Source organism: Sturnus vulgaris, chromosome 4 (assembly GCF_052056855.1).
Source record: "Sturnus vulgaris isolate bStuVul1 chromosome 4, bStuVul1.hap1, whole genome shotgun sequence".
NCBI lineage: Eukaryota > Metazoa > Chordata > Aves > Passeriformes > Sturnidae > Sturnus > Sturnus vulgaris.
In genome coordinates this window covers 46,124,122-46,137,187 of record NC_142246.1, presented here as the reverse complement: position 1 = coordinate 46,137,187, position 13,066 = coordinate 46,124,122, and the positions used below count along the sequence as shown (strand labels likewise).

General features: G+C 40.9%; 1 protein-coding gene across 1 annotated transcript in view; it reads left to right on the top strand.

Moving 5' to 3' along the window:
- Nucleotides 1–12: 12 nt before the first annotated feature.
- Nucleotides 13–13,066, top strand: part of LOC106862843 (transmembrane protease serine 11E-like) — a 45,535-nt gene continuing 32,481 nt past the window's right edge. The window contains exons 1-3 of the mRNA XM_088163795.1: nt 13–426; nt 960–1,130; nt 1,952–2,095. The gene's annotated coding sequence lies outside the window, so the exon portion shown is untranslated. The remainder of the gene's footprint in view (nt 427–959; nt 1,131–1,951; nt 2,096–13,066) is intronic.

Below are 13,066 nucleotides of genomic sequence, written 5' to 3'. Positions count from 1 at the left end.
CGTCCTGGCTGGGCGAACAGGTGTAGGAAAAGGAGGAGGTTCCTCTGCTCTCGGAAGTGCGGGAAGCTTGCGTTTCTCGGCGTCCCCGTGCTGTTGTGGCAGCTGTGTGTGGTGTTGGAGCCCTTTCTGAGAGTCTTGAGTGGGGCAAAGTTAACAGTACTTATTTGACCCCTGGTGATAGTCGTTGCTGTTCCCTGTTTTTTTCTTGTCTTTTACCTTTCTTCCCCCTTCTCATTGGTTTTTTCCTTCCCCCTGGCAATCAGGCGAATTCAGAGGAGGGCTGCCAAGCTGACGAGGGGGCTGGAGCACGTCTCCTATGAGGAAAATCTGAAAAAGGGAATTGTTCAGACTTGGGGGTGTCACTTCCAGTACTTGAAGGGAGTCTACAAGAAAGATAGTGAGAGACTTCTTAAAAGGAAATGTAGGGTGAGGACAAGGGGGAATGGCTTCAAAAATGAAAGGGAGCAGGTTTAGATTATGTATCAGGAAGAATTTTTTTTATGGTGAGAGGGATGATACAATGGCACAGGCTGCCCAGAGAATCTGTGTGTGCCCCATCCCTGGAAGTGTTCAAGGGCAGGTTAGATGGAGCCCTGAGCAACCTGATCTAGTGGAAGGTATCCCTGCCCATGGTAGAGGGGTTGTTGGAACTGGATGACCTTTAAGGTCACTCCCAGTCCAGACTGTTCTGTGATTCTGTGAAATGCGAAACAAATCTGCTTTATCCATCCCCATAGTATTAAAAATAAATTTCCGTTTAGAGCATCACTCTTTTCTACCGTAATGTAGGTGGAAACTTTACCGCCTCATCTTAGTTTCCCTTTCAGGCAGCTAATGAAGAAGCTTGGGTACTAAGTTGTATTTGCTAGTATATACAATACAACCAGGCGATCAGGCCACAGCATAGGTTTAGGAAAGGCAGGTCCTTCTTGACTAACCTAATCTCCTTTTATGACCAGGTGACCTGCCCATTGGATGAGGGAAAGGCTGTGGATGTATCTACATGGACTTCAGTAAAGCCTTTGGTGTCCCTCGGCATTCTCCTGGAGAAGCCAGCAGCCCAAGGCTCACTCAAAAGAACAGGAGACTCAGGGAAGACCATGTTGTCCTCTACAACTACATGAAAGAAGGTTGTTGTGTGGTGGGGGTTGGCCCCTTCTCCAGGCAAGAATCAGCAGGATGACAGGCAATGGCCTCATGCTGTGCCAGGAGATGCTCGGGCTGGATATTGGGAAGAATTTTTTCGCAGGAAGTTAAGCATTGGAATGGGCTTCCCAGGGAGGTGGTACAGTCACCAGTCCTGGAGGCTTTCAAAAAACAACTGAACATGGCACTTACTCCTACAGTGTAGTTGATGTGGTGGTAATTGTTCAGATTTGATGATCTTGGAGGTTTTTTCCAACCTTTATGATTTCATTATTCTATGATTAGGTCTGTGTGTAATTTGCAATTATAAAGTAAGGCTTGTTTTGCCCACTATGGTAATTTATATGTTTATATCTTATTAACTGACATGCTACTGTTATAAAAGCTCTACCTGGGTTTTTTTTTTGTTTGTTTGTTTGTTTTAGTGTGTTTTTTTGTTTGTTTGGTTGGTTGGTTTGGTTGCTTTTTTTTTTCTTTAACTGGAGTAGCGGCATAGCAAAGTGAGTAATGCCGTGGACTATGGGATAATTTTTGTTTTAAGGCTGCAGATATTTGCTAGACTAGCCTGATAGGTACACATAGTCAACTAAATAGCTTGAATTCTCCCCTCCAAAACAATGCAGTTCCAGGAATCTTCACTTCTCATATTCACTGTGTTTGCCTGTGCTCCCAGAGTGGACAGATTGGTAAAAATTATCACAGCAACTGTTGGCTAGCTTAAGGAAGCACTTTTCCTTTCCAGTGATGGACGCTGGAGTGCAAAAGGTACTCAGCACTGTTTGGTGTTGTCTGTCTCACTTCAAAGCTATGCAGGCAAAGTCTGAACAGAGGATGAAAGCATGCCCTGAAGAACTGAAGTATTTCTGCAGAAAGAGATGATGAAAGATGGAATTATGCGATGAGGTGAAAATTAGGGGATGATTGTGAAATTTTACAGAATGGAATAAAGGTACGTATTCTTCAACTTTGTATTGGCTTCTTAATTTGATGAAATGTGATTATTACTGTAGTGCTACAACTTGAATTCATTCAACATTTATCCCATTTATCTGTTCTCTGGAGTGTCAATTAGGCAGGACTTGACACTAGTAGTTTTTTCTGATTTTGTAGCCAGACACTGAAGCAATTAATGTGTGTTCTGTTCTGATCAAATCAACCATCACTTGGGTAAGGTGCTTGTGGAGTGACCTTTCAGTGTCTGGTATGCACACAAAAAGTTTATTTAACATGTGTTATTTATAAGCAATACCTGCATTTTCTAATTTTGCTAGAAATTACTGTGTGGTGTTAACTTTACTTCCTGCTTTGTTACCTATGGAAAAAAGGTCTGTTTGCATATAACGCACTAGATGGTGCTGTCAGCATGAGTTAAGTGAAAGGGCACTTCTGCGGGGCTGCTGCTGGTGTCAGTTTTTGTACTTTCCTTTGAATCTGCAGGTGCATCAAGACAGCTTTGGAGAATATTGTTCTTTAAAGCCCATCATGGACCTTTTGGTGGGTTTCATGCCTTTCACATGGGATGAAGTTCCAATATTGGTAGCATGAGTCCAGCACCTTACCTGTAGTATGTTGCTTGTGGTGATGGATATCTGCAAGTGAGCATAGCTGCTGATGCTTTTTTCAAGGATGTAATGTTAGTCTATATAGACGAAACCATTTGCAGAGGTCCCTTTCAGCTTAAACATTTGTATGGTTTTTTTATTGATGGGCTCTTGTTCAAGAATTGTAGGTAAGAGAGTGCAGCAAGCAACTGGTAGCTGTGGCTTCCTGCGTACATAACAATATAGCAAATCGGCGTGGAAGGGAGAGGAAAAAAGGTGCTAAACTTGGTAGTAAGTTCCCTTTTAGATCTTGCTGTGTCAGAGGTTTGATAGATACAGTTATTTAAAGGGACTGCTAATTGTTTTACCCTAACCTGTTTTAAAGGCATGTTGAAGAATTGCCTCAGTGTCTGCTTAATGCCTTTCAAAACCAGATCATTACAGCTGCTTGGAATTTCTCCCTTTGAAATGGTCTTTATAACATCTTGGCATAAACCCGCTTGTCCTTCTTTTTTGTGGAAGTAACTGCTGATGGACATTCTCTGAAGACTGTCTACTAAGGTGGGCCACTGCTGATAAGTGACTAGGGTAACTGAGAATATCTGTGTTCCACATAAGAGACAAACTTGGGCTTGCTTTTATGCCCAGGCCTTCTGCTATCTATCAAGGGGCTGAGTGGGATTGGTTGCTGATTGCTTGAGGTGCATTTTTGGAAATTATTTTTTTGTAGGCCCTGTTGCAGTCTATATAACTTAGAACTGTGGAGAACCAAGGTGAGGTAGGACTATCACTTTTGTAAAGTAGATCAGTGTGTCTAAGATTTAATTGCAAAGTCCACTGGTTTTGGATTTGTGTTCCAGATCAGAGGATAAGCCTTGTTACTGCTCCTGCTCTTAATCAAAAGGCAGGCTTTTGTGATGTGGGTTAGCAGGGAGCCATTCATGTAGCTGCAGCCTGGTATTTAAGTCTCTACTGATACACCCATACATTTGGTTGGTGTTACCATGTGTGTGATTCCCATAAAGCCAGACACCTTACATACATACCAGATATGGTACATACCAGAAGGTATGATCACTAATGCTTGTCATCTGCCTATAACCCCAAAACAGTTAGGTGCAGGTTATAATGAAAATTTCCTCTTGCTCTTATTCATTAATGCATTAAAATTTCATTTTTATGCATTAAAATTTCATTTCAAAATCCATCCTGTGATGCTTGCAACTCTTTTGGCTATGTCAGCCCATGGAAGATGTTTACAGTTAAAAGAAAGTTGTGATTTTTCAAGAGAGTGCTGGCAAACTCTTGTTGGCGTAGATATTCATGACATATTGTTTGATTTAATTCCCGATTGACACTTGAAGTAAGCTGCAGGAGGTGCTGGTGGAGAAGTGTAACTTCTGTGTGCTTTTTGTTCCTGTGCCTTGGTGCACTGGCAGCTTCCTGTTTACACGGTAACTGCTGTATGCTGGACTGACTGTATGTCAAGGTCATGTACTTCCGGCCATGGAGTTTATTGGATCACAGAGTAACTGCTGTGTAAACAGGAAACTCCCAATAAGGATTACACAAAAAAATTATTTTAAATTAGTGAGTTAATAAGTTTGAGGGGGCATGGGGAAAACTTAAGTTCTTGGAAGCCAAGATTTTTCCCTGTCTCCCACAAGATATAGGTTTGACTGCTTTTCCTATCATTTTTCCTGTTTGTGTTTGTTGCCTGCTTTTTTCCCTCGTCAGGCTTCTTTCTCCTCCCTCTCTCCCCTCAGGTGGTGTGCTGGTAGTGTTAAGGGTGATATCTATTTGTTTTCACTGGGTTTCAAGGAGGGTGAGCATTTTATGAATAGATAAATAAAACCTGAGAAATGCTTTTGGAAGTGCATGTTGTGAGACAGACTGACCCTGAAGAGTTGAATAGTCACTGCAGTTACAAGCAAGTTAGAACAAAGCTGAGTTCGTTCAAGGGTCCCATTGATTTTGGTTCTGTGGGGAGACCTGAAGAATCTGCATTTCATAATCATCACTGCAATTTTCCCTTCTTTGAGCACTTTTGCTTTAGAGACAAGACTGTTTCTCTGTCCTTTGACTTTTTAAATCCCCTGAAGTAAGGTTAAATGATACAGCTGACATGGTCTGTGTTTCTGCTGCAGGAGATAAGGACCTTCTCTCTTACCTTTTCCTTGCTTTCAGTTGTACTGCCTCCATTTCTCATGGACATCACTGACCTGATTTAAATTGCTTATCTGAAATAAAAAATTCATTTTTTTTTCATGGATCACTTTACAGAACACGAGTTGAAACAGCTTTTCAAGAGGCAGGGTGAACACAGAGAAAAGACAACTATCCCCTTTTGGCAGCCTTGAGTAGTATTTAGATGGGCTCAGTCCAGCTGCAAGCCTATTCAGCTTTGTGGGTTTTCTAGGTCAGTCCCCTACCAAGTCAGGAGGTGGCAATATCTTGTGTTTGGTGCACATTTTGATTCCAGATCAATATGAACCATTTTATTTTCTTTGCTGCAGTAAAGGGGTCTACAGTGGTTATGGTTGGAGGAAAGGAAATGCAGGATCGCCTTGAGATCACTGTCATCAAAGTGCTGCTTGGCACAGCTAGACCTTATGTGGATGTAGCAGGATTTGTTTGGGTGCTATTTCAAGCAGTAAATTTTTGCTCCTTGTGTGGTGTCTGCTTCTCTGGAAAATGAGAGGCCATAAGGTTGCAATTAAGGTCATCCCTGAGATGTGTTTCTCTGATCTGTTTTTGATATTTGCATTTGCTGTGTTCAACTGGGCCTTTACAGAACTATGAGAGCTGTCTGAGCCTTACAGTAGCCACAAGATCCTAACCAAACACCTGAAGTTAAGCATGGCCTTATGGTCCTTACTAAATCCTTTTGCAGTTACTCTTTACTGGCAGTGAGCCCTATACTTGGAGCTCAGCTTACATGCTCTCCTGCACTGAAGGGGTGGGGTGTGTGTTTGGTAATCTCTACTCATTCCCCTCTGCTGTGATTTATAGTTGCGGAAAGTACAGCTGTCTTCTTAGCTGTCACCTCAGTGGAAGTGTATGAGCAATTACTGTGTGGTACAAAATGTCTAGCCCAATTAGACAGGGGTTTAAAGAACAAGCCTGACAAGACTAGGTGTCTACATGGTACTATAGTAGACCCTATCATTAGCTAGATAGCCCTACCTTAACTTATCCTGAAATAGATGAATAGCACCCTGATGCAAACCAAGGAATTCTTTGGGGAACAAAAATAGTGTCCAGGGCTTTGCACATAGTATTCACACCCATGGGCAGCAGCACAGTTTAAAGCTATACAAAATGGACAGATCGCTTTCAATAACATAATGGTGAGAACACATCAGGTTTCCCTGTCTTGTGCCAGGGCATTTTTCTCTATTCTGTCCTGAGGAAGAAATGTGAAGAGTTTTAATTTCTGATACTACAGACTTTTGAGAAAGAATTGAAGGGAGGCAGTGCTATGTGCTGTTTAGGTACCAAACTGTAAAGGTCACCTTTTCGACCTCTTGCTGTCATAGCCAAACACAGCAAGGCTTCAGCATGCTGACAGTTCTGAATATCTTCTGCTGTGTTTTTCTCTGCAGAGAGCTGTTCAGGGTTGAAGCTCTGATTAAAGACTGAATGTAATCACTGGGATAATGGTTCTGGGAAATCATCTTTAGAGAAAGAAGGAAACTTGTATTTGTTTCCTGTTAATAAGTAGGGAGTTTTCTGTTAATAAGTAGTTCTTTAGAAATCCTAAACAAATTAAAACCCAGTTACCTGCATGCCTTTAGCAGACGTTCTGGTGTCTAACAAGATGTGACCATATATGGTGTCATCAATAGGGGTAGTAGCCTCTTTTCCTACTCTGCTCCCCATCCCTTCATCCAGCTCTTAAAATGTCAAAGCCCATTGAGTTTGTTGGGAGACACTGCCCACGTTAATGGTCTGTCTTTGAGAAATCAGGTTTAGAATAGCGGTTGTTCAGAAGTTTAGACTATTAGAAGCAATATCCAAGGGGAATTGAAGGGCAGGAAGCAGACTAAGAAAAAAAAATGCAATCTCTTTCATAATTATAGAAGTGTTTCTTTGGCATGCATATCTGGTTTTGGGTAGAGGTTATGTATGTATCCATCTGTTGACCCCAAAACCATGTAACTACATCAATGGGACCAAATGTTATGTTTGTTATTTTAAAAAAAGGACAGTGCATAAATAAACGTTAACAATTGCATGAGGAGTTACTGTCTCGTTCTGCACATATAAGCGTGTGGATGGCTGAGACATACATTTTATACATTCTACTGTGGCAGGAAATTAATTTCCTCCCAATATTGTTCCTCTTTGCATTACAATCTTTATGGTCAGGCTCTTGGTTGTGACTAAATGTCTTGGTTCAAATTGCAAAAGCTGTGTTGCTTTGCAAAGTGGCTTTACTGTGTGATTGCAGATGGCTGCAGTGTGCATCACTGTCAGGAGATAAGCTGGTAATAGCCATTTGTGTTTGTGATGGCTTTTGCTTCTGTGATGGCTATAGTTTTTCCTATTATTTGTACTCATGAAACAGGTTGCCCTGTTCTTAACCTCTCATTCTAGCACCAAAGGAGATGTTAAGGCTGTGACTGTATGTTGTCATTACAATGCAGGTTTTGGCTTGTCTCTTGCTTTTGTACTCTCATTGTCTTCCAGCTGAATCACTGCTCTTATCTGGTATCACACCCTATTTTTAAGCTACAATGCTCTTCTGTTTCTGGGGCTGCTGGAATACTCATGCTTCATAGGATTGGAGTTTAGACTTGCTCATTCTGTGTCCTGTTTCAATTATTTTAAGTTTTGGAATTTTTTTCCATATGGGTTTGATTGTATATCAAATTGTTTTTCATCTGTGTTGCACTCACTGGATACTTAGAATCGTGCATCAGATAGCAAAACTGTGGGGTTTCATAGATCACGGGTAGAACTATAATAGAAACTAGGGCTCAAAGGATATTGCTGGGTCTTCTGATTCATCCTCCAACTTATAAGTGATCAACTACAGTTTAAGTGCTCTTGGCTGTTTGTTTATTTACAGAAACTTTAGAATATCTGTAACTGAAGCTTAGAAGAACAGGTTGGACAATTATTAAGACCTCAGATACCATAAGAATGGGTATTCTATTGCCTTTAAGTTTTAGAAGTAGGATTCATACTTTGGTGCTTTGCCTCACTGTAAATGTTAAAGAAATGAAAGTGAATTACCAGGAAGTGTCTTGTCTGCAGTAGACAAGTGGTAAGAGGTGAAATATTGGAAGGAAATGATTAAACTCTGAATCAGTGATCAGAATCAGTATTGACAAGATTGTATGTGTTTGAAGCCTTGATCTCATGTAGTAGGTTTCAATGTAGCACTGAAAAAGTTGAAGCTCAAAGAATTATACATCTTTCTCCGGAAATTGTCCATGAATTGGACTGAAGAAGTGTTTCTTATTTGAGATGGCACTTCTCAGCCTGTACATATGTTCCTCTAAAATTTTAAATTATGTCCTAAAGGGCTTCTGCACATCTGGAGCCTCTAAAGTCTCCTCCAGTTATGCATATGCTTCCCACACCTTCCCCCAAGAAACCCCCTACCATTTAAAATTAGGGTACAATATGACCCTTCTCCTTGAAGAGTGTGTGTTGTGGTACAGTGCTTTAGCTGGATAATGTATGTGAGCTAACCCTTAGTGACTGAGTCCTGCTGCTGGAAGCTGAGGTGCCATTTGCTTGGCAAGGCTTCCTATGGCACTTGATAAGTCTTGATGAAACATGGTGATTGTCAGGGAGACAGCACATATGCCAGAGGTATCAGGAGGGGCCTTAGGCAACTCTGGTGCCTTCACAGGTTTGCCTCAGAGAGGAGTTATTGTAGGAGCAGGTAATGAAATGCAATAGATTTGAGATGACGGCAACAGTTGTTCAGTCCAGAAAAGCTTACGAACTTAACTTGACCTTTCAGATGTTTTTCTGGTAGCATCTACTCACCAAATGTCTCCATACAGCTCTGTGTTGCTACATATGGAATGTGGTTTATCCTTTTCTTTTCAACATTGGCTCTCTATCTGTTATTGGACTCATCTGCTTCTGCACCTCATTACAACTGCATTCTGAACTTTTATTTTTTCTGTCTCCTTTCTGCTCCTCCTCTGCCACCTCGCTTTCTCTGGCAAGGTACTGGCAAATTCTGCTGCAAAGCAAGGCAACTGAGTACAGCTTACCTTCTCTGACCCAGGTGTAGAAATTCTTCAATGCTGAGAGGTTTTTTCAGACACAGCTTGCTCGGCAATTATTCAGGTGAATCATAATATGTGGGTCTAATTTAATCTGCGGGGTGGTTTTGAATTTGTCAGCACCGTTGGCTCACTCATTTGCTTTTTTCTGACATAGGATTTAATGTTTCATTTTGAGCTTATCTGTAGGGTTTTGTACTTTGACTTTTGTATCTTTTTTTTTTGCCCTCAGAAGTACTTTGCATTTTTCTGAAAAGAGTTAACACAATGCTGAAGATTTTCCGTTCCTCATCTCTTAAAGTGAAAGCAGGTGCAGAAATACATAGTGTCACTCTGCTGACTTTGTCTGCCTTATCTTTGTCCTGGTAGTTTAGAACCTGTTCAACCAGCTGGCTTCTGATGTATTGGAGAACCTGCATTTTTTTTGGCTTTTTGTTTGTTTGTTGTTTTTTTGGTTTGTTTTTTGTTTGCTTATTTGTTGTTTTCTTCTCCTGAAATCCCTAGCTATTACAAAAAATTTTCAATTCATCTGTAGTTTTTTCTTCCCAAAACCCCAAGTTGTCCTAAATTTTCTTTAATCTGACCTGCATGACTCCTCGTTCCTTGGTTTCTAAGGAGTAACTCTGTCTTTTGGGATTCTGAAGGGACCTGACCCTGGCTAGCAATTAGTAATCAGCTGATGGCTCAGGTCCATCCAGCAAGATGAGGGAGACAATCAGAAGAGCAAATGAAAAACAAAAAGCAAAACTTTTGGGTCACAATGAAGACAGTTTAAATGAAGGACAGTGTGTATGTGTGGACATCAAGTGACACAATGGCAGTAACTCACCACTTTCCACAAGAAGTGGGATGCCCAGCCAGTCTCTAAGCAGCAATTGCTTTGGAAAATATTACCTCCAGAGTTTTTTACCAAACATTATGTCATGTGATGAGGTATCCCTTTAATCAGTTTGGGTCAGCTATCCTAGCTATACCCCTCACAATCTTCTGCCTACCTTTTAGCCTACTTGCTGGCAGGGAGTGGAAAAGTAGAGTGGGAAACAGAGAAGGTCTTGTTGCTGTGCAAGCACTATTCAGCAATAGCTGAAATATTGGTGTGTTAGCAATACTATTTTGATTACAAATCCAAAACACAGTACCATATGGGCTGCTGTGTAGAGAATTCATCCCAACCACACCAACTATACTCTCCTGTGGTAGTAGTCTCTGCAATCAGTTGAACAGTTTTAATTGCCTCCTGTTTTATTTTATAACCTATTCACTGCTGCTTTAAAATTGTATCATGTAGCAACATGTTAGTAATTCTTCCAAGTATTGAAGTAGAAATCATAATTATGTGTGTATGATAGGTTAATGATCTTAATTATGGCTTCCTTGGGTATTATAGTTGATTCAAATGTGGATGTATTAGATAAGAACTTGACAATACAAAGAACAGCCAAAAATTTACTTTTCTTTGGGAACAAAAATAACTTTGCTCTGGGAACAAAATGTTTAGTGGTCTGAGGGTTTTCCCCCCCTTAAACATAATTCTGACAATGCTAGATTACAGTTTTGAAGCTTCTATGTTTTTTAAAAAAAACAAGCTTAAACTGACTTTCTTTCAAACTATTCTATAGGGTAAAATAATTTTAAAATTTCAGTTTCTGAGTTACTTCAAATTAATCAATTCCATTTATTCTGCTTGTCATGGCTATAATTTTTAGATGTAGCCACAGGATATTTTGTTCAACCTCAGTAAACATCTTCTAGTCTTAGGTCTGACAAGGTTGCTGTGACACTGAGGAAGCCAGGAACCTTCAGATTTGGTTCCTTATCGTTGTTGCCTCCTCATCTTGGAAGGCTGTATGACAGCTGTCTCTCTTTGGAAAAGACTTTCCTAGATTTTGTGGACCCCTTGGTTCTTAGCTGCCCTTTTGCTGTGGGAGTGTGTGGGCCCTATTTTGTGGCACAGCCATCTTACAGTGCTTATGGGATTGTTTGTGAAAGGGACAGGTTCCAGTTCCTGTGTTAGGAAGCAGATCACCTCATATCCAGGTGGTTTAATTTGGCCAGTCAATTAAAAACTCATAAATGGATGAAGTTAGATTGTGTATGGAAAAAATATAGGCAGTATCAAGGCAACCCAAACAACATGAAGTCTGGCTTTCTCAAAAGAAAGAAGGGAACACTACAAGGTCATAAAGCCTAATGTCTAGGATGTCATCTCTGCTTGACTGGTAAGTGGCAAAAGGGATGCCAGAGCCCTGGGACCCTGCACCTGATGGGGGGATGCTATGGAGTTGGGGAGCAGGTGACCAACCATGCCCCTTGTCACAGAAAGAACAACTTTCTTGGAAGGATTGTATAGTCTTTGCTGCAATCCAGAAACTCACCAGAGTGACCATAATCAAACCTGCCAAATAGGACAAGTCTCTTAGGAGAAACCTGCCTATACATGTTTTGGATTTCTGTTTTGTTTTTTTTTTTTTTAATTTTGCATAGGCACTTTGCTTTTCCTGCTTAAAAAGTCAATTTTAGCTTGTATTAAAATTTTCCTTTTTAAGTTGAAAAGTTTTTAAAATTTATGCAGAGATTGCCACTCCAGAGATATCTTGACAGCTGCAGCTAGGGAGGTCAACCTAGCAGGTGAGAGCTACTACAGATGGCTGTGTGCAGGAGGGCTGCTTGGCAGCCCCAGCTGGCCTGGGCTGCACAGACACTGCCTTTTTGACTACCTGCTGGCAAGGAATGTTACACTGTGATGGCTTTTCCATCTGCTATTGCATGGGAAAGTAGGATGTGGCTTTCTTCTGAGTGAGAAATGAGGCACTATTAGCAGATTGACAGTCTAGGGGCTTTTTGCTGCATACTAGGATCAGAAGCTTTAGCCATTAAGCAATAACTCCATGCCTGTCCTAGCTCCCACTGTCTGCCTGTCTGGATTGCCAGCATTGCTCACAGAGCCAAAGTCAGCTTTTTTGCCACATTCTCAAGATACCTACTGTTGCAGCAAGACCAAGTAACTTGGGTTTGTACGGATCTTTGTCTGACTGGCTTTTGGTTAGTGTTGTTGGTAGTGTCATTGATCACCTCACCTCTAAGAGTTCACTTGTTATCTAGGAGCCCTGACTTCAAACACCAGCCCTTCATCAGTGCAGGTGCAAATATCATCTCCCTTTCATATGGTGGCATCAAACTATTGAGGGTAAATCCAGAGGAAATGTGGTGGCAAAAGACTTTTTCTATAAGAAGCCAGGCTTTGGGGGTTTTTTTGGGTCTGATACCAGTCTGATGCAGATCGAAAATCAGATCTGCTATTTCACTTGTAGTTGAAAAGAGAAATGGAAATACTAGAAGTGATATAGTCTGATGATCAGGTCATCTGCTGTGGAAGATACTGTAAGGATGTGTTTATTGCATGTCCTTTCCCTTTTACTCCACAGCTTTGTAATGTAGTCCTCTAAGTGCAAGTTGGGCCAGAACAATTGTACCTCACAGTGATCCTGGTTTAATTAATGCAGTAGGTTATGTCTGAGAGGCCAATGTCAGTAGTGCAGAAGGTTATGTCCTTGGGAGATCCTTGTTTTTATGACCCATTTGCTGATTGCTTTGATAGATGCTAAGTGAGGACTTCTGCAGCGTTGCCGCAGCTGGAGACAAATTCCCTCCCGTTATGTACGAGTAACAGTGATGTCAGCCTAGAACTGCCCTGTTATTTGAAGCTGGATAGTCAACTGCTTTATGCTTTTCATAAATATTACACAGCTGTTTGTCACATTCATATCTTGCAGCAAGGTAGTAATTGGATAATGTGTAAAAACCCACTGTAAATTTATTGCTTTTAATTTCACTAAATGCCTGTAGCATTTGCATTGTTTAATAATTTTACAAGTGCTGGAACTTAAACCTGGCTCTGCAGGTGGTTAAGTCATGTCTCCTCTCTCATGTGATATCTCTGCCTGTGTGTCATGCTATCTTAAGAAGTGAAAATTAGAGAGAGATACTTCCCGTTTTTGTTTGAGAAAGGCTGAGGCTTGTTCTGGGTATAGGTGCTTAGAAGTGTTGGCAGAGATATCAGAAAATACAGTGATTAAAACTATCATATTCCATGGTCCCTTGCTGTTTTGGGCGCATGTTTGGTTGCTT